The sequence below is a fragment of the Oryzias latipes genome, chromosome 14 (genome assembly GCF_053564925.1).
Source record: "Oryzias latipes strain Hd-rR chromosome 14, Olatipes_Hd-rR_3.1".
In the NCBI taxonomy this organism is placed as follows: Eukaryota; Metazoa; Chordata; class Actinopteri; order Beloniformes; family Adrianichthyidae; genus Oryzias; species Oryzias latipes.
The window spans coordinates 27,071,392-27,097,423 of record NC_136250.1 but is presented as its reverse complement, the minus strand read 5'-3'; the positions used below and the strand labels follow the sequence as shown (position 1 = coordinate 27,097,423).

The following is a 26,032-nucleotide window of genomic DNA, read 5'->3' as shown; positions in this document are numbered from 1 at the left end:
TAAAACCAAAATCCATTAATTCAATCTTTTCAGTTCTACCTTCTTTTCCTGAGCTGTAAAAATCCTATGCTTTGTTGAAAAAAAACTTAAAAACTATGCTTTGTAGAAAAAAACCTTAAAAACTATGCTTTGTAGAAAAAAAACTTAAAAACTATGCTTTGTAGAAAAAAAAACCTTAAAAACCGTCGGAAAGCACCACTTCAGCAGTCGATTTATTTGGTTTTGTTTGAATTCCAATGGATTCTGTTGCTTTGACATTTGTTAGTATATATTTCCCAGTTGATGTCGCAGTGTTTTATTCCCAGGCTCCATTTGTCCTTGATGGCAGCAATCTTACTTAAAGTATAATTTATTTGTGTTTCACTTGTCAGCTTTTTGTCATTAGGCATGCATTTCCCTCCTAGATGTAGCTCATCCCTTTAGTATTGCTTTAGTAAGAAAGATGTTAGCGCAGCAGAGTAATTCCCCTGCTCCGGATAAAATGATTTTCAGAAAAATAGGCCCTATTTTACTGATAAAGGTTGGTGATACAGAGCAAATTAAACCACGCTTTCAACTAAACAGGCCAGGGAATGAAGGAGCATGGTCACAGACACGGAATAAAACAAAGGCTCCAAGGATACCTGTCTGCATAAAACTGAGGTTACATTTACTTAAATCATCTGCTTTGAATAAAGAGCCTGTAAAAATAGGTTTTTCTTCTCTTCGAAATGCTTGCAGCCTTTAATAATAAGTTATTTAATAGTGCAATTTATTGTAAGTATTGCTTCCACAATTCGAAAAGAAAAACATATAATTGTTTAAGATTCTGTTTAAAAAAGGTGTAAACAGGAATTGTTCTCACAATAAAAAAAGCTGCAGCAGCCAGAACAAAATTAAAATTAAACATACTGAGGTTTTTTTCTTTCTTTTTTTTCAGATTTTCAGGTAATTTAATAAACTTTGGGTTGATTTAGGTTAAGCTACTCTTTAAAAAAAATTCTCTTTCATAATTTAGACAATATGGTGTTAACTATGTCAACAGTGAAGCACAGCAAGCATTTATCCTTCAGGTTCCTGAAGACAAACTGTGTGCGACGTGATTCTCAATGACTTTGTTTTGTTGGCAGCATTTAAAAAAAAAAAAAAATTAAACTACGGTTTAGAACTTTTCTGTTGCGACGGAGGATAAGGGCCACCATAAAAAGAAAGAAGAAAACAAATAGTTGAGAATAAAAACATAAAATTATATAAAAAAGTGGAAATATTGCAAGAACGATGTAGTACAATTATGAGAAAAACGTTGTAAAAATTTTTGAGAGTTAAGTTGGACAAAAAACAATTCATTCACTACTGAAGTAAAAATTTCAGTAATTTACGAGAATCAAGTAGTAAAATCACAAGAAGTCAATATTTTCTTACCAATTTCATTTTGTTTAGAATTAAAGCTCATATTCATCATATTCCTGTTCCATCTATTGAGTACACATTACAATATAGACAAAAATAAGTCTAATGAATTTCAACACTTTTGTCAGAGTTGATGCTAAATGCCTACTGAGTTTTTTTTCTTTCTTTTTTTTTTAGATTTTGTAATATAAATATGTGATAAGACATCTTTTTCATTTCAAGAAAGTCATAAAAGCTCTGAAGCTCTAAGCTCTTTAAGCAAATTTTTTTTGGTAAACACATATGTCAGGAAGAATGTCATACGTAATATTGCCAGTATTTGCATCAAATAAAGCCAAAACCAGTTGGGGCGGGGGGGGTCCATCCAAATAGGTGGATGGATCTACCACAAGGGTCCTTTTAATGCTCTATTCTATGAGTAGGTGGGCGTTGACAGCAGAACCTGCTGCATGCCAAGAGTCGTACGTTTGTGAAAGCCCCTAATAACAACCCCGCTCCAAAAAAAAAAAAAAAAAAAAATTGTTTCTTTCTTTTGATTTTTTTAAGGGTTGCTGGGGAGTTTAAAAAAAAAGGCAGTTCATGTGTTTATTTATTGTTATTTTTTTGCTTTTTGTGGCTGCTTTTTTTTTTTTTTTTTACTACTGACATGCATCACAAAAGACGGCAGTACTGTGGCATTAATGTTTCAACACAAAATAACCAATGCCGTGTTGACATGTTGTTTGTGGTGGGAGAATATGTCAGCGGTTTATCCTGTGAAGCCGAGAAAGGAACTCTCAGCTACTGTGCTGGTTTCCCAATATGGATCCCAGTGTTTTGATGCTCGTTAGACGGATTTGACTTGAGCCCCTTTAGGTGCCCAGAAACCACAAGAAGAATGTCAGGTATTAACTTTTCTTTTCTTTTAGCAAAGCATATAAATATCCTAACCTGAAAGTAAGAATGTTTTAAGGTTAAAGAAAAAATGAATTTAATGGAAAGTCCTTTTTATTTTTTCTTTAACCCTAAAACTCTTACTTTTCAGGAAAAAAAAAGGAGAAAAAAAATAATGAATGGAAAGTCCTGGGCTAGTGGCTGGATAGGCTCCAGGAGCCCCGTGACCCCGAAAGGGAGAAAACTGTAGAAGATGAATGGAAAAAAAAAAAGAATAATGAATGAAGGAAAGTCTGCTAAAATACTGCAGTTTGGTTAGATACCACAATATTTTAAAAGTAATATTATTAGTAATGCCATTCTACAATTGAATAAGGGAACTTAGTGTATTTGTTTTGTTTGGTCTGTTTGACAGCAACTTATAGAATTGTTGGTTAATTGTCTTGACCTATTTAATGTTTAATTAAGATTATTGAAGAAAAGCCTACTGCTCTGGTAAAAACACAATTGGGTTTGACTTTGACATCTCATCGCAAAAGGTCTGGAAGGAAGCAAAACTAATCTTGCCCTTTCAGTTGGTACTTTTAGCTGCAAATAGAACTTTACTGAAATGTACTGAACTTTCAGTTTAGTCTGTAACTTTAGAAAAGCAAACAAACAAATACAATGATCCTAAGCCTTAGTCACATACACCGGTGCAGGATGTTGACCCGTTCGGGTGCTGCAGGTTTTTGGGGTTCTCCGGGCTGGTGGAGGGTCGTAAACAGGAGTGGCTGCATCTTAAAGGGAACACAGGATTTTCTTTCAGTTCTTTTGAGGCTTGTGAGAGAAATGTAGTAGAAAATGGAACATGCCATTGTAGTGCGTGTGGTAAGTGTACGGTGAAGTATTCATAAGGCAAATGAAAATGGTAGGCAGGTAATGATGTACAAGGGATGCTGTCTTACGGTGCCTTTAGGCCACGCCTAACCGCGCATGTATCCCCACAGGTCATCCAAACAACACAAATCACACACTGACTGTCTAATTCCCTCAATTCTAACAGTCAAGGAGCGTACACCTATGACATAAACATCACAAACGTGCTCTGGGATTTGGGGCGGGGTTGAAAAAAAAAAAAAAACACACAACTTTGTTTTTGGTTTAATTTGTGGCTTTGACCTGTCGCCCACAGCATGCCCGTAGAAAATGTGAATGAATATTTTTTTCTCTCTAGGAGTTTCTGAGTGGTCTATCACCTTGATATTTTATACGTTCCACCTGCATGCCCTGTATAAGTTTGCTTATTTTTCCTCACACAGAGAGCCCACATCCTACCATAAGGGCAGTTGGAATTAAGGCTCCAGTCAAACTACGTCAGCATTTTATTCGGCCCTCCGTACCATTTTGCCACATTTGCCCTCATCCTGCCATCCCTTAAGACCGCTTCACTGATAAATTGATCCGTTATCTCCTTGTCTTTCACCAACATGATCCCTGGATGTCTTCATTTAGAATAGCTAATTTCCGGCTATTACACAACTGCTATTGACTTTTGGAAAAACCTCCCTGTGAGCCAGGAATTTTAATGAATGGAGTCATTTAACACAACTTGTAATAGAGGTTTTCCCCTGGGTTTGCGTCTCGAGGCTGTAATAATCAATTTGTATGCAAGCCTTAGGCCCAGCCATGAGCATAGTTATCACAGAATATTATGCTGTCTGCTAATGAGTGTATTTTCCACAAAGTGTGATTATTCTCAGTGTCCTGAAGTCTTTAGCTTGAACTTGGACATTTTATTTGTGATACATTGCATTTAGCTGGCAGGTCTATTTGTGAGTGTAAGTGACTGACATGGCCCAAGAGGATTCTGGGAGGAAGCGATAAACTTGGCTAAGGTTTTCCCTCTTTTTCTCGATCAGTTTTGTTTTCAGGAAGAGGAGGCCCAATGAGGGTAACAAGCAGGGATGCGATGAGTGATGTACCCCGGGTGATGCTTGCATTTGAATGAGGAATGCCAAGTTAACATTGACATCACACATTCCAGAATGAAGCTTTTACAACTTAACGAAGAACTTACGTAAAGAGGGAACACTGTACAGATTTGTTGGTTGGAGTTTCCTTTAGTGATCAAAATAGGTTTCATATCATTTTAAGGAAACATCCTGGATCTCAGCAGCTTCCTCCTTGGATTTCTCCGGTTTTTCCTGACCTTGAAATGTGCCCGAGAGGCCACGGACAGTAAAATAAGAACTGGACAGAACAACCCCCCCTGGGGTTTCAACAGGAAGTACCTGCTGGTCCCAAAAAGTCAAAATCCCATAAGCTTCTTTTGAGAAAAAACAGCTATTACTCAGTCATTAAGTTCATCAACGTAACCATTCTTGTTGCACTATCTTTTATTGACATGTTCTTGCTAACCCATTTCTTTTTAATAATATTATTTTTTATTCAAGTTATAAACTGACCAATCAGATGCCTCAATAAAAGTAGGTGGCCTCGCGTCAAACCTTTGATTGACAGATTCTCCTGAGTCTTCTTTCACTGGTAGGAGTGTTTCCTTCTTACATGCTAACTCTTGATTGGAGACAGTGGTTGCCATAGAAATATAGATGGAACAATCACAACTTACTGAGGACGTCTGTTTCCGACATTGCTAAAGGACATATCTTGGAAAAATGGTAACTGAAGTGACTTCATTTAGTTGGAACCAGAAGCCTTTTCTATGAATGACGTCACAGCCATTCATCCTGTTTTATCCTACACGATCAATGCCACTGACCCATGTTAACTTTTAGAGAAATATCATCCCGTCGTCTTAAAATCTTTATTTTTTTGAAAACCTCCACAGCCATCGCGTGGCATGTAAATATGATATTGATGATTAGGACGAAGAAAATAAATCTCATGCTTTCCAAAACAGTCCAGCTTTGTTTGTGAATATGAAACCTGAGGGATTGCTTGATTTGCGACCACAACGTATCTTTAAACCATACAGATTTCTTTTTTTTCTTTTTTTTCATTTTACAAGTCTGGATAGAGTTTTTCATAAAATCACAAAAAAATTGGGTTTAGGGATAGGATTGCCTTCTTGTGCAATTTAAAAATGTGAATTAATCAATTTATCGTTTAGGAGAATTTTGTTTCTTTAATCACTTCATCAAGTTAATCGGCATTTGCTCAATTTTCTAGAGATGCATAACAAATATGATGTTTCTTTTAGATTTTAAGAAAAAAAATAAGCTCTGTGTTACTCAGATGCCTACATTCATGTTACTGATATCCTTTCTTTCTTTTTTTTCAATATATGCCGCCAACTGAGAAATTCATTAGCAGACATGTTGAAGAAAGACTTCCCTCTTGTTATTTCTCCCTCGAATACTAAGCGCTGCCTTAGTGCTTTAATATCCTTCTCATAACTTCCTTTGTCCTTTGAAAAGGAAGAGGCAGTGATAAAATGTATAATCTCACTGGAAAAACTCTTATCATTGGATTCATTAATGCAGTTCTTTGACTGGGCCTCTGTTCCTGTCGTAAGAAACTCCATCATCCAGAATAAACACAGTTCCTTCCTGCCGCCCTTTTTTTTTCTGCTATGAATTTATGGGTCTCAGCAGTTGCAGGAACTTTGTGTCAAAACCCGCTGGCCGCCGCTGCAGTGTCATAAAACTCTTCCCCAGGCTGGTGAAGCAGCACGAAAACACCAATGCTGCAGAGCAGTTGTTTCCTGCTCCTCCTGCTTGTCATAGCTGGCCCATAAGGATAACAATGTAGTCTATACGGTCTCCATATGACGCCTCTGACAGCTTCCAAATAACCCTCCAATTATCCCAACAGGCTACTTTTGATTCATTTATTTATAACGCTCCCCACAGCCAGAGAGCTCGCACCAACCCTTCCTCTGACTTTAGCTGTTAATATTAACAAAAAAATAAATAAATTTGATGGTATTATGTTAACAAAAGTTTAAACAACGTAATAATGAGGAAATCATTTCTTTTTTTTTCCAATTCCGGGTGTTTTGTGAAGCTGTAAACAAGACATTTTCCTCACTTTTATGCACAATGCTTGTTGCATTTGCAGGATCCCATTTTACTGCTGCAACTAGATATTCCTTCCCAAAGGTGTGATGAGCTTTTACAAGTGATTATTTATACCAAAGCAATCTCAAAATGTTTAAAAATTGTTCATCAAACTTTAATTGGGAGATGCGGAGAGAAAATTGAAAAAAAAATGCAGGAAAAACTATGATGGATTAAAGGAAGTGACGTAAAGTAGTGCTTGTATTTTTGTCCATCTGTAATACTTCATGATATGTTGGAGTAAAAAAAAGACTTTTCCACCAAATGTGTGGGGGAAAAAATCAATTTTCCATCTTTTTGTTTTATGAGTGCTCAGAGTTCGTTTTTGTTTTCCCTGTTTTTTCTTCATTGTCTGCCCTCAGGGTCACTTCAGACCCAACCAAAGGCTGAATGTTCTTCATCAGACAAAAACACTCAGGAACTTCAGCAAAAATGTTTATGTAGTAAAACCCAAAAGTTGCATTAGCTTTAAATGAATAATGAAGTTATAACATCAAATCAATATTGGATGATCGGTTTTCACTGAATGATGGATTTTTTTAAATAATCAAAAGAAAGTTTAAAAAAAACAGAGATACATCACATTTATTAGAACAATAATTAAATAAAACTATTCCATCTTTCTAACATTTTATTTGCTCCAAATCCCAATGGTATATTTGCACTTATAAATAGTACACACACACAACACTTTAAATCTATAGTTTGATTATGTCCTTAAAAAAGTAGAAAAATGATCTAATCTAATTAACTATTTGCAAAATATTGTTTACGCATCACACCGTTGCCTCCCAGCCAGCAAGGCCAAGTGGGCGAGGCCACTGTGTCCACTTAAGCCAATGTGGATCAGAATATGTGTTGTGTTTATAGTTGCACATTTATTTTGAGGTATTTACAGGTAAATTGATTGAAATCACATACATTTTAGGTGGTGAGAGTATTGCGTTGACATGAAAACTCTATTACCCATGATGCATCATGATTGATTTACAGCGATCCTTCACACCTGCTATCGCCATCCGTGTCTGCTTGACATAATTTATCTGTCACAGACATATAGTCTGACGAATGGAATTACTTGATCAATACTGATGTCACCTGTGATCAGTACATCCCAAGCATGTTTTGGCTTCAATCTTTTCATCAACAGCCCTCATTTGGTCTGGCACAAGCTGATTACATCTTGACAAACGCATGACTTCAATCAGTTGATCTGGGCCGGGTCTCGCTGCCAGACCGCGTTCCGGCTGCAGTTTCATTTCTACTGATGGAGTATCGACATTAAAATAAGGAGTCTGTCATCGCCGTGTGCCTTCAGTTCAACAGAAGCCACAATAAGCTGATGGAAATCAAATTACAGTTCCAACTCACTAGTGTAGAAAGCGTTTGTTTGCTGCAGAAAACACGGTCAAAAGAAATGCTGCGACAGGACAGCTCATTGTTGTACAAATGAGATTTCCAATCAGAGCCAGGGGCTCATGAAGCCTGAAGCCATTTGTCATCTCCCTATTTGCACTCTCTGGCTTTTTTTCTTTGACAGCACTATCTGTTAAAGTGTAAAGGAAAGGAAAGGAAGTGATCATGCAGCAGAAACACAAGGTGATGGCGGAAGCATTGAGATTTCTCAAGATTAAAAAAAAAAGCAGAACGTGGAACAGCATATTTAGTCAAGAACGGCATGCTGGCTGCAAAAAGCCAACAACTGTTTTTTTGTTATGTAATACATGTCTATCTTGGCCTGTGGACCCATGACAACACTTGGCTCAAACTAAGTGCCTTTCTTTGTTGTTGTCATGTTTAAGTCAAAGAACCAGAGTTGTTTATGTTTGAAACTTCCTTCTCACTCCTGCAGCAAATCGTTCATTGCCAGAGGAGTCACTCGGGCTTTACTAAGCTTTGACAACCTATCTATAATTGGAATTCTGTGTTGGAAACACAGTAAAGGAAAACATTTAAGCTGGGAAATGCAGGGGGAAAGAAATCATGCAACATGACAGTCCTGCTTCTACTTACAGTCTGTTGTTAACGCAGGGGGTCTAAAATATGTCGGGTTTGACTCAGACGGTCTCAGTTTTTAAGCATTCATTTGCCTTTTTGTGCATTTACCATAAAGGTTGTAGCAACTTAATTTATGCACAGCCGGTTTAATCCCAGAGGATCCAACTAACATAAAGTTTTGAGTCCCATCCAGTGTGCCAGGAGCATCTTTAAACTGGTTATAGAATGAGCCAATTCAGCCAGTGGGCTGCAGGATGGGGTTTGGTAGAGGTCAAACAGCTGGCAGGATGTCAAGAGCATTGCTGGGTTTGATACACGTGTTGCTACCTAGTTTAGGTAATAGGATTCCCACTGTGGGAACTGAGTGGGGGAAGAAGGAAAGTAAACAAGCAATGAGTTACTTCTCTCATTTTTGTAGATACCCTTCTCAAGTACAAATAATCATTCTGCTTCTTGGAGAATTTCAAAATGTTCATTTTCTGCTGTTGATGTGAGACTTTGCTGCAGGCTTGACCATCTGAGCAAATGCATTTTATCTACAGAAAATGTTTCAGTTCCTTTGAAAAGGATTCATTTGCGGTTCCAGGCCTGATGAGAGACGGTGTGATCAGTGGCGTGCAGTAAAAACTGCTTTAGAGGATGATGTCCAGAAAAGAAAAGAAAAGAAAACAAAAATCGACTTCTTCTGAAAAACTTTGTCTGAAGAATTGAGTCCTCTTAATTTAGGGTGACTCTAACTCAACACTCATTTCATCGGCTTCCATTTCCTTTTTCATTCTGTGTGTCCTAAGTTTTACCTCTAAACATGAGCACCGAACAACCAGTAGCTCAGATGCTTTGTGTTCCAGCAAAGTTTTTGTGGAACTCCTGACCCTCTCCTGCTTTGTTCTACCTTCTCTCATAGAAAGAAACTCCTTCCCAAACTTGTGAGAGCAAATCCTTTTCCAAGTGAGGACCAAAGCCTCATACTTAGAAGTCTGCATCACTTCCCATTAATTGACACAAACCACTGACGCCTCCACACAGGCTCGAGTGGTATGCGCCAATTAAAGGCTTTAATTGGTTCATATGAAAAACATAAATGTTAAAAATGATAATTAAAACCGGGCCAGACCAAAAGTCAGACTTTACAGCAACTGAGCATCCACGTGCGATTATTATGAAACAAGTTCAATAGCATAGAAAAGACCGAACCCTTTAATGCTAAAACCCTCCTTTATTGTGACAGTTGTGTCCTAAAAACAACCCGCAAAAGATAATACGAAGAAGTTATCTTTATATTGTACAATAATTATTGATGTTTTAAGGCTGTAAAAGCCCTCACTACACATTGTCTGCACTTTTCTTAGACTGACACATTTTTCCCTCCTTGAAGACTAACTTAAATGAAAATAATTGTTTTGGTGTTTTTAACATGTTCTTCATTTTCTCTGATGATGGAGGACATACTGTGGAGCAAAAAGTATTTAGTTGGCCACGAATTCAGGCATTTATCATCTTTTTAAGTGGTAGAACTTGCACAATTGGTGGCTGACTTAATACTTTTTTGCCCCACTGTATATAAAGAAAGCAAATAAAGCTTAACATTACATTTCTGAGTATCTCTTTATTCATTGTTGTAAATGGGGAGCTGGTAAATAAAATGCCTTTGGAAAAAGATTATATTTGGGACGTAGAAGTCACGTTGGGTGGGCCACAAGCTCCCAGCTCAGCTCCATTCTGATTTATCCACATGTAGACAGACAGATCCACGTACGTCTTTGTTTTCTCCATCTGAGCTGGCATCTGGCTCAAAACTGTATGGTTGGATAGCTTCAATATTGGTTACCATGTTTGTTGCATCTGTGATGAGTGATGGAAAGAGGTGGCAGGCTTGCTCCACACCAAAGTTCCCACCCACAACTCAACAACTTCTGCCGCTCTGCAGAAACTATTCCTTGAGAACGTTTTTATTTTATATTTTTTATATTTTGACAAAAAATGGCATTAAAGATCCCTGTGATTTCTTTGAAACTAGATCAAAAGATGATCAGAGTGGGTCCTTAAAAACTCTGAAAATTAAGCCTTAATAGAACAATAGGTTTAGTATTATTACATGAAAATAACTATGGAAGAGTTATGTTAATTTGGCATCTGAACACACGCTGAACAGGAGACACGCCACAGAGGAGATTGACTGACAGTAATCCACACCCAATGCCAAACTCATTGTGCTGTAATTAAATCAATAAAAAAAAAGATAATTCTGGATACAACGAATGACCACTGTATCAGATACAGAATCTTTTTGTAGGCTGAACAAATGCAGGCATGATATACTAATATGTTTTGCTTTGATCTTTAACTATTTTAAACTTAAAGGGCCTAATAAAGAGTTAGAGTAGAAGCTGCAGATTGACAAACCTAAAACTGCTCCATTTTTTCCATTGGGAAAGCTGTATTTGATTACTTAAAGGCCAAGAAAATTTTGAGAAGCCAATTAAAGTATAACACACTTGTTGATCCACTAAAGCTCAGTGTCGATAGATTTCTCTCAGCCTTTTATCTGTGTTTTTCTTCCATAAGAGAAGCTTTAGAAAGTCTTTCACGGAGGTAATGATGTTGTTCTGCCAGCTTTAATAATAGCCTAAAATGGCCTGTGTGCTTCACAGATATTTTATGTTCAGTTGGAGGAACAAGACTGAGTTTTCTGAAAATGGTCCACAATTCTGTCAGCTCAGTCGACTTCTCTGCCAGACACCCCTCACCCCACCCACACTTTCACCTCGCCATCATCCTGTTTTTTGTTGGAGATGGGGCACGACTAGTCATGAAGCGACCGTTTTCTCCAGAAGTTTGAATTTCCTTCCTCTATTGCTTTGTTTTCTCTCCATTGATCCCTTTTCTTGTCACATATCCAACCCAGCTTATCCCTCGCTTGCACAAATATCCCTCCACTTTATGTCCTTTCCTTCCCGGAATCCTCAGCAAATTCTACCTGACTCTATTCCTCTCAGACAAGTGTCATCCAGAGCTTTTTCTGCCAGAGCTGAGCCGAAAGACAAGAATTAAGCCACATTTACATGTCACAGGATTAGCATCCTCCGAGACACAAAATGGAAAAGCAAAACTCCTCATTAGTAAACAAATATGCCACATCCGAGGCCTTATACTTTTTAAAACTCCACTCAAACATTTTTTTTAGATTGATCTCAAGGTTCTCCATCAATTAGGATATTGATTGCAATAAAAAACTGAGTGACCTTTTGTCCCCTTCAGGTCATGTTTCTATGGAAATTTACTTTGAGAGCTTAAGAGCTATGTTCCATCAAAACTTTTTTTCAGGTTTTGGTTCTTAATCTGATTAATTTTACATTTTCTTTCTCTCTATCTACAGTAAAGCACTTTAATACCCTAATGGCATTGTAAAGTTTTATAGAAATAAAGTTAAATTTAAGTTTCACTCATACGACCCAAACACAATCAAAACGTTTTTTGTTTTTTAAAGATTTAAAAGTTTTCTTAAAAAACCACCTATGAATTGAAATTTGTGGGTAATAAATATTTTATTAGAGTTCGGATTTGAAGGGAGGGAAAGTTCTAGTAATAAAAAACAAAAGTGAAAACCCCTAAAATTGCACACTAGACAAGAAATGGGGAACCACGTGGAACGATTTAACTCTTTACTGACTGGATTGAAGGACAGATCAAGGTGCAGATTTCCCTACTCCTTTCATCTTTACTGTTTTGTTTGTCTGCAAACAGACTGAATCACTTCTGCAGGACGGCGTCTTGTCAACTCTGGTTTTGGTGTCTTCTTTCAGAAATTTGCCGGTGCTGCACTTGTGTCTGACATGACAGCCCTCCTCTCAGGGTTAAGCATCATTCATATTCATGGATGCAGTGTTCAAGAGCTGCTCGGAGCGGAAAAAAACTGCAGGGCTTTTTAGCCCCAGTCCCGTCTCTCTCTTTTTTCTTTCATTCTTTCTTCAGTGTTTTGTCTTTTTAGTCCTCTTCTTTCTAAATGCAGCTGATAAGAACCCACATATGCTACGTGGAATTTCATGAAAATAATTGGTAGCACAGCAACCGCGAGAAAAAAAGGGCAAATCAATAGTTCAGAGCTGCCTCGACTGTGGTTTTTATTTTCTAGAGGTGATGTTTCTGAGATGGAGGAGCCCTCTGTGACGAAGTGAGATAATTATCTGCACAATTTCAAAAGCAATAAACAAAAAATTTCTGCTTTCATCCCCCTGGTCGCATACACCCATGTTCTTGGCCCTCACAATGTACAGATGAGCAGCAGCTCATGCAGAAGACCTCTGCTGGGGACGTGGCATTTGAGAGCTGAAGTGTAATCATGTACCTGCAGCAGAAACACAAGTAAACAAATTATACACTTACTAATCAAGGTTATTTGGCACACAAATATTAGAAAAGGAATTACATTTTGGCTGAAAGACCATTAACTGTAATTTTCTAAGGTTGGCTCCATTTTGGCAGCATTCCCCTGCAAATTTTTCTAATTACGCCTTCATGCTTGAATCTTTGTAGAGCTGTAGGCGGAGTAGCTTCACCTACATGTTGTGCTACTAGGTTCATTTAATGTGAGTCTATTTTAATCCAGTCCTCTGATGTGTTCTCTATACATAAAAAAAGTATCCTAATTTAAAATGTGCAAAATAGAAAATATTGACCAAAATCTACTGTGAAAACTTCTATTGCAGCTGTGAAGAAGTGCACATTTTCCAGGGAAAAGTAAAATTAGATACGAATTCTAATAAAAACAATTTTCATCAGAAGCAGTATTTGTTTTTTAAGAATGTAATGTAAATGTAAACCTTTCTTTAAAAACAAGTATTTAAGTCGGATGAATACGCAAGAGCTTTTTAACTAAGTCATGGCTTCATTTAACAAATTAGAATGATTTTCAATTCGTTTTTTTGCGGTTATTTACTTCCTATTCTTAGTTGGAGGAGCCCTAAAGTGTACATTATCCATTTCCATTATCAAACTGTGCTTTTAGAAACTGTTATTCAAACCCCAAGAACAGTGACTTTCACTTAGAAAATAATCAAATTTAAAAAATAATCAGCTTACGTTTCACCAGTGATATGCAATATAATTAATTGACACTGAAAGTTTGAGATTATTATTTTCCTCAGCAATTTTACAATTTTGTTTCAAAGGTCACCAACATGTCATACTATTTTACAGATTTTCCTTCATACTTTTCTCAAACATGTCCAGAGAAAGCGAGATACAGCCCTAAATGAAATCTAATGTTATGCACTGCATGGATGTGTAGTGGTTACCACCCGACTCAAAGCGAGAAGGCTTTGGGTCAGAGTTCGCATGTTCCCCTTGTGCATGTGTGGGTCTTCTCCAACTTCCTCTGTCAGTCCAAAAACAGGCTTCATACGTTTATTGATGGTTCTTTACTGTTATGTGTGAATTTGTATGTGGTATGTCTGCAGCATACCTGTCCAGGGTGAACCCCTCCTTTGCCCAACAGTAGCTGGGATAGGCCCCAGCAACCCTGTGACCTCAAAAAGGGATTCAGTTGCCTCAGAGACTGACATCTGATTTAGGTTAATATTTTAGAGAGCAATAACTGTAAATTGGACTTTTGCCCCCAATCATGAACCAGTTTCCCATTATTTTTGTATTTCAGACCCCTTTTTAGTAGAAAATAAAATAAATTCTTCACCATTAGGCTTTATTCAGTAAAAATCCTTCATTCATAAAGAATTTAGTCTTGTGGAAAAAATGAAAAGGAAAATGCAGTGTGGTGACAGGAAGGATGAATATGACGGAGAGATGACCTACCCTGACCGTGCTCTATGACGGGCTGTAAGACAACAGAGCTAAACTATTTCACAAGGTTGATGATTGATGTGTCATCCCCTGGTTGTATAAAACAGCAGAAATAATAAAAAAAGGAAATGTTAAAGGCTGAAGGCTAATGTGGCAGACTATGGAAGAATTGTGAAATTGAATAATTCAGAAAGAAATTACTCCTCAGCGGGGAAACTTGAATAATTCAGGGTATTATGACTTTAATGAACTATCAGCCACACACAGAATGGAGTGGAACTATGATTAATTCCACATCTGGTGAAATGGTGGTTCAGCTTTGTATCAGCAGCTCTGACTGCTCACTTGCTTCTTAACTAGTAAGAAATTATGACTAAAAGGAAAGAGTTTGCCCTTTGCAAAATTTTCCAGCTCCATGTTGGTTGACTCGCAGCGTTTCGATCTGCTGAGCTGCAAGTGGAGGAGTTTCACTGCTGTGACGGCCCGAAGCAACGAGTGCACTCTTCTGTTAAACGGTCTAGATGATGGAAGGAGACGTCTGTCGTGAACTGCCAATAACCATTTAGAAACAGGAGAGACGGGAGTCGTCCCTGGTTGCTCAGCGTGGCACCCGCCTTTGCAGAGGCTGCACGTCACGGGGGTGAATGTGAAGAAGCAGCGATGCAGCAACGTGATGAAGGCGTACGCCAAGATGAGGAAACGAGTTGAGGAGTCGAGAGAAGATTAAATTGTGGCCTCGGGGTCAAAGGCTGACAGAGGAGATTCAGGAAGAGACACTTTGTCATCACATTCGGTCAACTTCTCTCTGACTCAAGTGCTCTTGTGCAAAGCTAATAATGTGATTCTTTAGTGGCAAAGCCTTGACTTCACCACTTTAGGTACATTACTGTGCAGTTATCAGCTACATCAGGTCGTTCAGGTGGACTCAAGCCTCCGTACCTCACTCCACAACCTCCATTGTTATCAATTCTTTTACACCGGAGCTTTAGCATCTGTGTTGACATTCTTTCGACTACCGTAACACTTCAACCGTTTACGCAATTAACGTAATTCCAGCAGAGAAAACCAGCCTTCCACTGATGTATCACTGTATACAGTAGTTAAGTGTTGAAACAACTGATACAAATCAGCTAATTCTATCAGGGAGAAAAGCGGTGTAGGTACGATAACCATTCGGCTTGCAACAACCGTTCGGGGTCCTTCGACTAGTGCTGACGTCACATTATGTGATTGGCTGTCCGTTGGTCCGATGACGTATCAGATAGTGATTGGTCTGGACAAATTATAGATACTACCATAGAAGAAGATATTATGCGGTCTGTTGTAAACAAACAGAGCTCCGTCACAGAGCGAGATTATCCTCTAAACGTGCTTTTATTACCGAACGGATTGCGGTCCGAACCCTTCTCCGGACCGCACACTATAACAAAGCACCTTCCCTGCCTGCGAACATGAAGCTATGAGAATCCAGCTGCTCTGCTCAGTGTGGGTCGTGGCAAAATATCTCTATAAACACTACAAAGAATAATGTCAGACACACTTTATGAGGGAAAAGAATTTTGGGTTACAAAAGGAAACGTGAAATGAAAATATGTAGAGCCCGAGCAGATCTCCACGCTACATCGTTTGTCCAAGTGGGGCTACCGTAGTGTGACGTTATCCTCAGTCAAAAGGGGCCCCGGACGGTTTTTGCAGGCCGAATGGTTACGGTACCTACAGCGGCTTTGCACTGTTATGCAACACTTTATGCTAGTAATGTGTTGCACAGTGTCAGAATCAGCTGTTTCATTGTGATTGCGTCAAGAAATTATGGTATGTCAAAGAGCGTGTTCTTCAGGTGTAGCCGGTGACAATTCCAGTGTTAAAGGGGGAAAACCTTAGTCCCAACTACCCTTGCTGGTGGATATGGGTTGTCTGCGGGCAACAAATTAATACACATATATGGGGCACTCAAATTTCCCACACGAAACGGCAAGGTCAAAGTCCAGTGAATCCATAGATTGAAAATGTTTTAGTAAGGGTAAAGTAGGTGAGACGCAGGGGTGTCGTACGGATCTTTCATTTTTTGAAGCTCCCCTAAATCCTGTGGACATCACCAGGGACTCTTCAGTGCTGTTCATGTGATAAGTGTGCATCCTTGTGCGAAGGCTTACTGTTAGAAATAAAAAGAAATTTGACAATAAGAGCAGAGTTCGGGTGCAGATCCTACAGTCGTTCTACAGGCACCTGCATATAACATTTACACCCTGTGCGTGCAGCATTTGAGCACAGTCAGTACGTTGCATCGGATAACTGGAGTGCAACACATGACACCTTCACCTTTTACGCCATGATTAAGGTTACAAATACTTCACGATGCACTGACCACATGCTTGACAATTATACAATCCATTATTTTGGCCGTATGAGCCTCAGGGGAACTGCAAGACTCACCTGCGCTCCCCTTAAGACCTGGCCACTCCTATCTAGGACCCTCAACGGATCCAAACAGCCAAAACACTGGAGGACCTGTGCAGATCAACCCAAATACGGGCTTTAACGTTATAGTACTGAATTTATAGAAATTTGTGCAAATAAATGAATGTAGCATATTCAGTTGGAATAGGTGTATTATGCAATCAAACACTCTACATATGTACTGACTCAGATTTAAAGGGACATTTTTAACCATACCTGACTTCAATCAAAAGAAATTCTCTCTGCTAAACAGTCCATGACCATCAATCTGGCATTTGCTTATTTCTAGTTTCAGTTTTCCTATCATATCATATTACTTATTCACATCATTTGTTCAGGGGAAGTAGCTGTGTTGAGTTTTCAATCTTTGTCAGTGAAAACTGTCTGAAGGACGCCTTTTTTTTTTTCTTCAGTAAGCTCATCTCCACCCTTAGGCCTAATCACAAAACCTAGCAGAGCCACTTGACATCAGTAGGTTTTAGTGACTGTGACAGAGTGCCTCCAAAACTGGTATAAATATGAAACGGAAAGCCCTTCATCAAACTTTACTGCTTTGACGAAACCAAAGAATGTTTCACAGAGTCTGAAGCTCTGAAAGAGATTGACTCAGTTCTGATAAAAGCACACTTGGAATGCATGCAGTTGTACACTCAGATGAAAGACTCCATGCCTGTTTCTAAAGTAGTTTTTCACTTCTCCGAGTTATCCTGTTCAACTTTTCTTTTAATGTCACGAAGACAGGAACTGGGAGTAATGCCCTCTGGCCCTGCCTGGAAATATGAGAATGGAATGTCAACTTGCTATAAAATACTAAATGTCTCTGCATTACTATCTTTATTTGACAATCTACGTTATAGCTGTGTTATAACTCTTGTATTAAAATCCTAAGGCATATTTATGTCTATGTTGTGATATTTTAAGAAGGTTATCATTGAGTCAACACTCCATTAATGCATTAAAAACTGGTATCAACTGGAGACTCCAAAAGTAAATCAGGGGCTGATTCACTTCATAGTCGCAAACACACTGCTTCCTCTTTCTGGCTCCTCCCCTTTCATTTGACTGTTAAAGGAGATAATTAAGTCTAATGATTACAAGCAGAACATTGTATTTCCTTATGATGACACCCCCTCTTAACACACAGACACGCACTGCGTGTGTTTTTATAATATCAACTTTATCAACACTTTTAATTGCAATTGCATTAACTGTGATTGATGGAGACGACACCATAGAGGAGCATGGAAATTAAAATGTCTTTATTTTTTTTAAATTAAGCAACAAGTATGGATTATGTGGACCCATATTTGCTACTCGTTTTCTGCGTCATCTTTTTCATTGTAGGCTGGCGCTGGACCCTGTGCTCAGTCCATTTATTGATATTTTAGGATGTGAGTGGGCATGAGAGATTCATTTGTGTACAGAAATTCAATGGTCAGATGTTGTTTACTCTCTAGAAAAATCAATTTCTCACTCTCCTGCCCGACACTGTGTTTGTCACGTCCTGAGCTAAACTAGTGATAAAGCACTTTCCCACTTTTCCAAATGGATCGCCTGCCTGTATCCAAGGTCACTGAATCTGCCATCCATGACTGGGTGTCTGTATGTTGGTGGGGGAACAAGATGCATGATGGGTTTACATACACTTCTGCTGCCGTGGGGGGTTACTGTACTAAAACTCCGGCATGACTTATCCTCAAGGTTTATGAATCATCGCTTTATTAATCATATTGTTTGTGTTCAGCTGCTAACAGGGGTAAACAGGAAAAAAAAAAATATTATGATACTGTAGACGATGATAAACAACTCCTTCTACAGTTGGGTCTCTTCAATCTACAGCAAAGTCAACTGTAGATAAGATGAAGTCTAGTGTCTGGCACCCTTCAGGGCTCCAGACTAACTTTTTTCACTAGGAGCACAGTGGCCCCCAACTGAAAATTTTAGGGGCACAACCAGAAAATTTAGGGGCGCATACCGTAAGTCAACATTCTAACAAAATCTACTAATTTCCGCTGTATTACGAATAAATACTTTAATAATAGATGCCGAAATTACAATGTGCTGTTTCAAATTAAGTGTCACATTTTATTCTACACTTTTGAAGATGAAACAAGGTAAACTGACAGCAGCATCACTCTCATGACAGTACAAATACTAAACAAAATACCATAAATTTAGAATAAAAAAAAGTTTTTAGTAACAAGTGATTACCGTAGTAACCTTTCGGTCATTTCACAGTTTCAAACAATACTTAAATGTATGTAAATATTAGAGGATGGAAATTCATGTTGGCGACACCAAATAGGTACAGCCAAGATGAACAGTAATTTGAGATCACCCAGATGGACACAACACTGCACAGATCACCTGGTGTGAGACGTATATTTTTGTTTTTGCTCTAACATCACCTGTCAATCAGAACAAAAATATCACCAGAAAGGGGCGGAAGCAAGACCCCAACCTGAGCGAACGCAGCTGGAAATATAGTACTGAACTGACTGAAAGCTGCCCTATTGACTACAAAACAATGCATTATGGGACATGTGTCCTGATGGTTTTTTGTAGTTCACTGATCAATTAAAATCATTTAAAATACCAACTGAATAAAAAAATGCTACATACATTACATTAAAAGATGTAATATCACAGATCATACTTAGGGGGAGAGGCAAATTAAAACTAAATTGAATGTTAAGGACAACTCCAGCTTCGCCTTTAACACTCGCGAGTTTGAGACCCCTGCTGTACACTCTGACACTGGTACACTAGCTGCAGGTCGGAAGAACGAATCAATAGTTCGCTTATTCATAGCTCAGACGCACATATCAGGTTGTGATGATAATCGTCTCCGTTTCCTTCCCACAGATGTTTACGCGCACTCGATTATCTCTAGGCCCCTCCCCCTCCACGCATTTTAGCCACTTACAGTGACTTTCCCTATTCTTCTCACACGCAGTGGCCGCCTCAGGCATCACTCAATGACACGCGAGTGTGCGCTCGCGTGTGCTCCAGTCTCATGAGTATTCGCGCGAGTGTGTGTGTCTGTCTGCGTGCGTGTGCGCTCGCGTCTCATTGATTATTTCATTGCTCATTTCATAGATCATTGACGTGCCCCTTCCACGTTTAATGTATAAAAAATACGGAGGGTGGGGGAGGCAAATTTACTGGTAGCACATGTGCGACTGGATGTAAAATTCAGTCGCACACTCTCAAATTTTGGTCGCAAAATGCGACCAAGTGGTCGCAGTCTGGAGCCCTGCCCTTGGTTAAAAATAGAAACTCTAATAAAGTCTTGTTTATTTTAATTTGCCAGTTAGCTGTTGTTTTTCATCTCAACTTTGCCCCAAATTCATTTACCATCTTCCTCTTGCCTTGCATAGTCATACAGTGTGCAACGTATGATAACCAGGTCCCACCATGACTGCAGGAGATTGCAAACAAGGCATTTTAGGGAACCTGAGCAAAGTCATGCAGCAGCTGGAAAACCTTTCGTAAGGCTGATACGACGTCCTGTTTTTCAGTGTTACACGTTTTATTTGTTTGCCAAAAAAAGTAAAAATGCTTTTGGTCAAAGCCCAACCAACCACAGGTTTGTGCACCTTCTGGTGCACCAGTAAGGTGGCAGATTCTTAAATAATAATAATGGATTGGATTGGATTTCCAGGCGCTCAAAGCGCTTACAATGTGAAAATTATTCATTCACTCTTCATTCATACTTGGCGATGGTAGAGGTGTGGTTGCCAGTTCGCGCCTACGGTCCGTCTGACCATTCACAGGCAGTAGCGTTAAGGGCCTTGCCATAGGGCCCTCACCAATTCAATGGCTTGCTTGTTCATCCCCTCCCCAGGAATCGAACCCTGGTTTCATGCACATCAGTCCTTCACCTTATCAACGGAACTACTCAGCGGTTCTTAAAAAGTCTTAAATTTAAACGGACTAAAATAAGGCCTTCTAAAGCATTACATTTCCAGAAGGGATGTATGAGTGTAACTAAAGATGCTGGATTTTCTAAAGATTTTCTTTTTTAGTTTGTTTAAACAGAATCTAACTACAGTTATGAGAAAAGTTGTATTTTTACCTACATTAGGCTCTTCATCTATTCATTTTTTCCAAATAGGTCAGCATCATTTAGCTGGCTGTTGAGCCCTGACTGCCTTCTCTTGTCCCATTTCCTCTCTGCTCTGTTGGGATTTGACAGAATCCGTGTGACATTCTGGTTTGAAACAGACTCCCAGGGTCAGAACTCTGCTCCATTTTTTTAATGGATCTTGTTCACTAAGTATCCAAAAGACACAAATGTTTGAACCCAGTCACAGCTTCAATGAGGTGGCATTGTGAAGCAGTTTGATTCAGTATATTTACTTTTCTAATAGTTTATACCTTTTAAGGAGTTCCAATTTGATCTTTTCAAAGGGGGTAATCATCTTCTCTGCTGTAGAGTCCATAGACCTCTCACCTCTGCATCTGATTCTTTGCATGGCACTTTACGATGTGAGGTTTAAATGCCGCTGATTGGGCTGGAAAAATTCTTCCACAAAGTTCTCTATGCACTGTTCTCAAGCTGTTCTGAAGACTGCAAAGGACTCGAAGCTGTGCAGTGACTGACTGAGGAAGTCGGAGACCTATGTGCACCTCTGCATGCGCTGTCATCACTGAGTGTACGTGGTCTGGCACTTTGACTTTCCCATAATACCACTGACAGCTGACTTTGGAATATTTAGCTGTTTGAAAATGTCATGACTAAACTTGTTGCACAGGTTGCATCTTTTCACAGAATCAAGCTGGAATTCACTCCCATCTTTTCCCCACAGATATGGCGCTATGTCCCGTTGCCAGGAAAGGGACATGAACACCTGAAATTAATTATTGAAATGGAGAACTCAATACTTTTTGCAAATACAGTGTTGCCTTATTACATTGTGGTTCACTTTTTGTAAAATTATTCAGTGCCATTTTTAGTGCTTTCCTTTTTGTTTTATTTTTTTACAGTTTACTCTGTTTTGCGTCCTGATTGGCTGTTGACCTTGTCAGTCAGTCTCCTCTGTTTTGTGCCTTCTGTATTAAATGCATTCAGCTTGAACGATAAAATGGTTTCCGTGTTCAAACGTGTTTTCCCGTGTAGGTGCGCACATTTTTAGGATTGTTTTCAGGCTCAACTTACAAAACGCGTGGCCATTGAACGCGTGCTGCGAGTCAAACCAGGTCAAACTTTGACCAATCAGGGATTCAGATTGTCCCTGGCTGGAATTATATAACACCAAGTCTTTCATATATTCATATATCAGAATAGAGCTGTGAGAGTAAAAGCCTGAAGCAATATTCACGAGATTTGCACTGCTTTCGCACCAAACTTCTTCCAACTGTAGTTGGTGGAGTTGCGCTAGTATACAGAACAAAAAGTAAAAGAAGAAGAAGCCCTTCCATGCTTGTGCTGTGTGAACACTATTGGCTAAACAAGCATTTAAGAAGGTGCTTGTTTAGCGCTTTCCTGAATGTGTGTCACATGCCTGGTGTGTCCATATCTCAAGAGTTTAAACAAGAGAGAAATGTGTGAAAATGTTCTTGTCTGTCTTAGGGCCGTGTCATACAGCCACTCCATACATTTTGCACATTTTTCACGTATGAAATTTGTTTTGTTTTTTTGTGATACATGCGTGGTGTACGTAATTCAGAAGGAATTCTTGCATTTGTCATGTGCGCAGATGTCCATCGAGGGTTTCGACTGATTGGTCTTTACGTGAAGTCTGTTATGAGCTGTTAAAATCTTTTGGTCTAACGCAATTGTGAGTGATTTTTGCAAGATGCAAATGCAAATTTGTGGCTTTCCACGACTGCTCCACCTATGTCTAAAGGACTTTTCGTGTATGTACCATTGATGTATGACTGCGTATATGTTCAGCATGTGTTAAAATTATGTAACTGAGGCACAAATCACTAGAAACAGCACAATAATCACGCACGGCATGTTCTACGCTGATTTACGTGCTCCTTGTGGTTTATTCGTACCTATTCAGTGGTTTTAACGTGAACAATTCGTGATAAAGTACAGACCAAAGGTTTGGACACACCTTCCCATACATTTGAATAAGAAGGTGTTTTCAAAATTTTGGTCTGTACTGTACATCTGTGAAAAAAGACCACAACACAACTTTTCTTACGTTTCCCCGTACATTCACGTATGACCAGTTTTCTGCTGTGCAATATTTGCAGAATGTACATAGTAGCTGGCCTTTTGGAAAGTGTATAAAGTGTGCAGTGAAGGGTTTTACTTCTCAGAGTTCACCTATTGTGGGTTTCTTTTAGGACGCAAGTCCCACAATATACGAGGGAACAGTGTAAGGGGCAAATAAAGTGGGATTACCTATGGTACTTCACCTGTGATCATTATACTATTAGTGTTTTTGTAGTCTGACAGGCTGGGAAAACTGTGAGTTTACTTTCTTGCACTTCATTTTGATATGTAATTGTACAAGAACAGAAAAGCTTTTGTCTGCGACGATACCTGTTGATGCTCCTTTCAGCAGGCTCTCACTGCTGTGTGATCACTGTGTGTAGGAGGTTTGACTAACAATAGATGGCAAAGAGATTCAAAGAAACAGGAAACAATATGTTGAGAGAGAGCTACAGACCCGTGCTTTAGTTTGCGCAAAGCGGTGTGATCACAGGTTTCTCACCCTCATAGGTGGTGCAAAGATGCTGCAATTCCACCTTTTTACACCCAAACGGTTGCAGAACTTTTGCCAAGAGGCAGGGAGTTTTTTTTAAATATTCTGACATTTTCAGCACTGCTGCTGAGAGAAAAAAAAAGTGTCAAAACCACGCTGCCGTTTAACTGCATCTAAAGTTATTTTTAGACATGGTGCAAGTCTTATCTCTATGAGCTTGTGCTGTTTCCTAATCATTTAGAGTTGGAGTGTTTAGTATTTTTGACAAAGAGCTTAAAGTTTTGCAAGAAATTGTAAAATAAAAGACAGAAAAAATAGAAATTTTCTTCAAATTAGAGGGAAATTTATTCACTAAAGAGATAACAAAAAAAAAAAACTTATTTATGGAAACAAAAAGTTGCTCCAAAACGACATTTAGCATGTTTTAAACCTTTTGAAAGTGCCACTAAACAATAAAAATCAGCTTGCAGACCGGAATGCAATCTTTCCGAATTCAGCTCAAGTTGTATTAAAATAGCTTTATTTCGTAATGACTGTACCCCAGAGGATGCAAAGCAGCTGCTCACAATGGCTGATTCATCAAGGCTAATTTTTCTGAATTAAACTGAGAGATTGCCTGCGGCGGTTGTTTCAGCAGTTCTCTTTTCTTTCCTCTTACCCCCAGCCCACCCTCATTTCAAACCAGCCTATGCTTCCGCATCTCGCCTATTTTTTAAAAATGTATAGCCAATGCAGTGAACGCTTCGTTTATTAACGCCATCGTCATTTTGGTCTTTATCTATCGGGTGAAAGTTTCGTTAGCATCCTAGTTTACCCACAACAGCCGAAAATGTAGAATTTTTCAGTTCAGTGGTCTTGGTGCCAGTCTGATTGGTCACATACAGGTGTTCGCTTGCAGGCTCTGCACTTTATTTGACAAAATGTCTGCACTACTTCCCTGTGAGGCACAAAGTTCCTTTAACAGCTGAAGTGCGACTTCATCTCCATATTTTAAGACTCATCTCCATGGTGATGACACTTTGCTGCAGAAAGTAGAGTTGCAAAAAGACAAGAATCTAAAAGTGTTAAGCCAAACCTTTTAAAGCACAGTTAACGTCGCGTAAAAGTTATATAAAATAAGATTTGGGAAATCACAAAATTGCCAGATTTTGAAAAGATAATTTAGACTTTCAGAAGTAAAAATAATTGGAGCTGACTTTTAAGGTGTGACAAAGGAAGAAAAAAAAAAGACATACCACTACCGTTATTTATAAACATAATTATAAAAATGAATTCAATGTTTGAGCAACTTTATTAGCAGCAACTTTGTAACATTGGACGGTTGCTAAATTTTATTCAAAATTATTATGGTGTGTGGAAACAAAAGTCACAATAAATCCATATTTGGAGTAAATCCTCCTGGTTTTTTCAATTATATGCAGATTTCTTTTATTTGGAAGTTGAAGGCTTTTCTATTTTCTCACCTGCTCGTTTTTGCCAAAAGAAACTTTTCAAATGTGTTTGTATTCCTGCTAACGTTGCTAGTTTGGGGGTTTGAATTTAGTGGTTGGAGCAGCTCCTTTAGCAAAGTAGCCCATTGATTTTTGACACATGACCGAGCGAGTTTTCCAAAATAACACTTCATTTAGATTTAGAACAGAACAGAATAGAAAGCCATAACTCTTGTGCTATCTTAGATGACCCCACCCATGGATTAACGTGTTCTCCCTACCATGACAAAGGTGGATAAAGGTGGAAAGATTTCATGTAATCCATGGACACCAGTGAAGATCACAAATCATTGAAGAAAAAAGGTTCAGAGCACTGTCTAGTGGGTCTAGATGACCCAACTCCCAATATTAACGGCCTAGGATAGCACAAGGGTTAATTCTGAATATACATATACTTCTCTTTGAAGTGGGCAGACAGACGCATGATAACAGATCAAATCAATGCATGGATTGGACTATAAAATAAATAGGAACAAGGTGGGTTGTGGTTTTAATTGGACAGGTACTGATCCCCAGCCTGGAGGTTTGCCAGAGATGTTTTCTTTTTATTGCTTAAAATAAAGAAGAGGTTTTCTGTTGAAAGGCATATATAGTTTTAAACAAATGAGAAATAAAAATCAAGATTGTATCCATTTATGAAAGAAAATTTGGACTGTATCATATCACCAAAAAGAATATTTTATGCATTCATGGACCATATATTGAGTATCGAATCATGAGAGAGGAAAAGATACCCACCCCAACTAAAATATGCCTAAACACATCAGAGGCAAAATAATTCGAAACTCTTAAATCTGTTTTTACACTCTCCCAAACTCTGCTTCCAGAGTTTCTTATTCCATCTTTTTGGTGATATATTGTTGTATTTTGTGATGACAATGTTGCCCTACGACTTGTGGGTTTGAACCCAGCTCCTGAATAATGATGGTTTTTCACCTGTGGGTGTCTTTCACCTGTGGTTTCCTGAGAACTGCAAGTATCTCAGCAGTTTCTTCTTCTGACAGTGTTTGCCCCCCGTTTTACACTTTCAACACACATCTGTCCTTCAATAAGAGCTGCCATCCTCCCACATCAACCGAAAGGAACACATTCATTTAAAAAAATAACAAACGTTTGCTCTCGAGAGGAAGCAACAGATGTTTCACAAGAGTCCAAGATGCATTTTGTTTTGCAAAAAATATGGCCGAATATTATTTTTTTTTCTATCTTATCTGCTTCATAAACCTTCCTCCCACTGCATGTTTTTTTTTCCTCCCTTCTTCTATTTGTGTTCTGTCTGAGGAGCCTCGGATAAGCTAGCACC

At 38.7% G+C, this 26,032-nt stretch overlaps 1 protein-coding gene across 13 annotated transcripts in view; it reads left to right on the top strand.

The window, feature by feature from the left end:
- The window catches only part of ncam1a (neural cell adhesion molecule 1a), a 309,203-nt gene that overhangs the window by 131,895 nt on the left and 151,276 nt on the right, over positions 1 to 26,032 (top strand). The window lies entirely within an intron of this gene.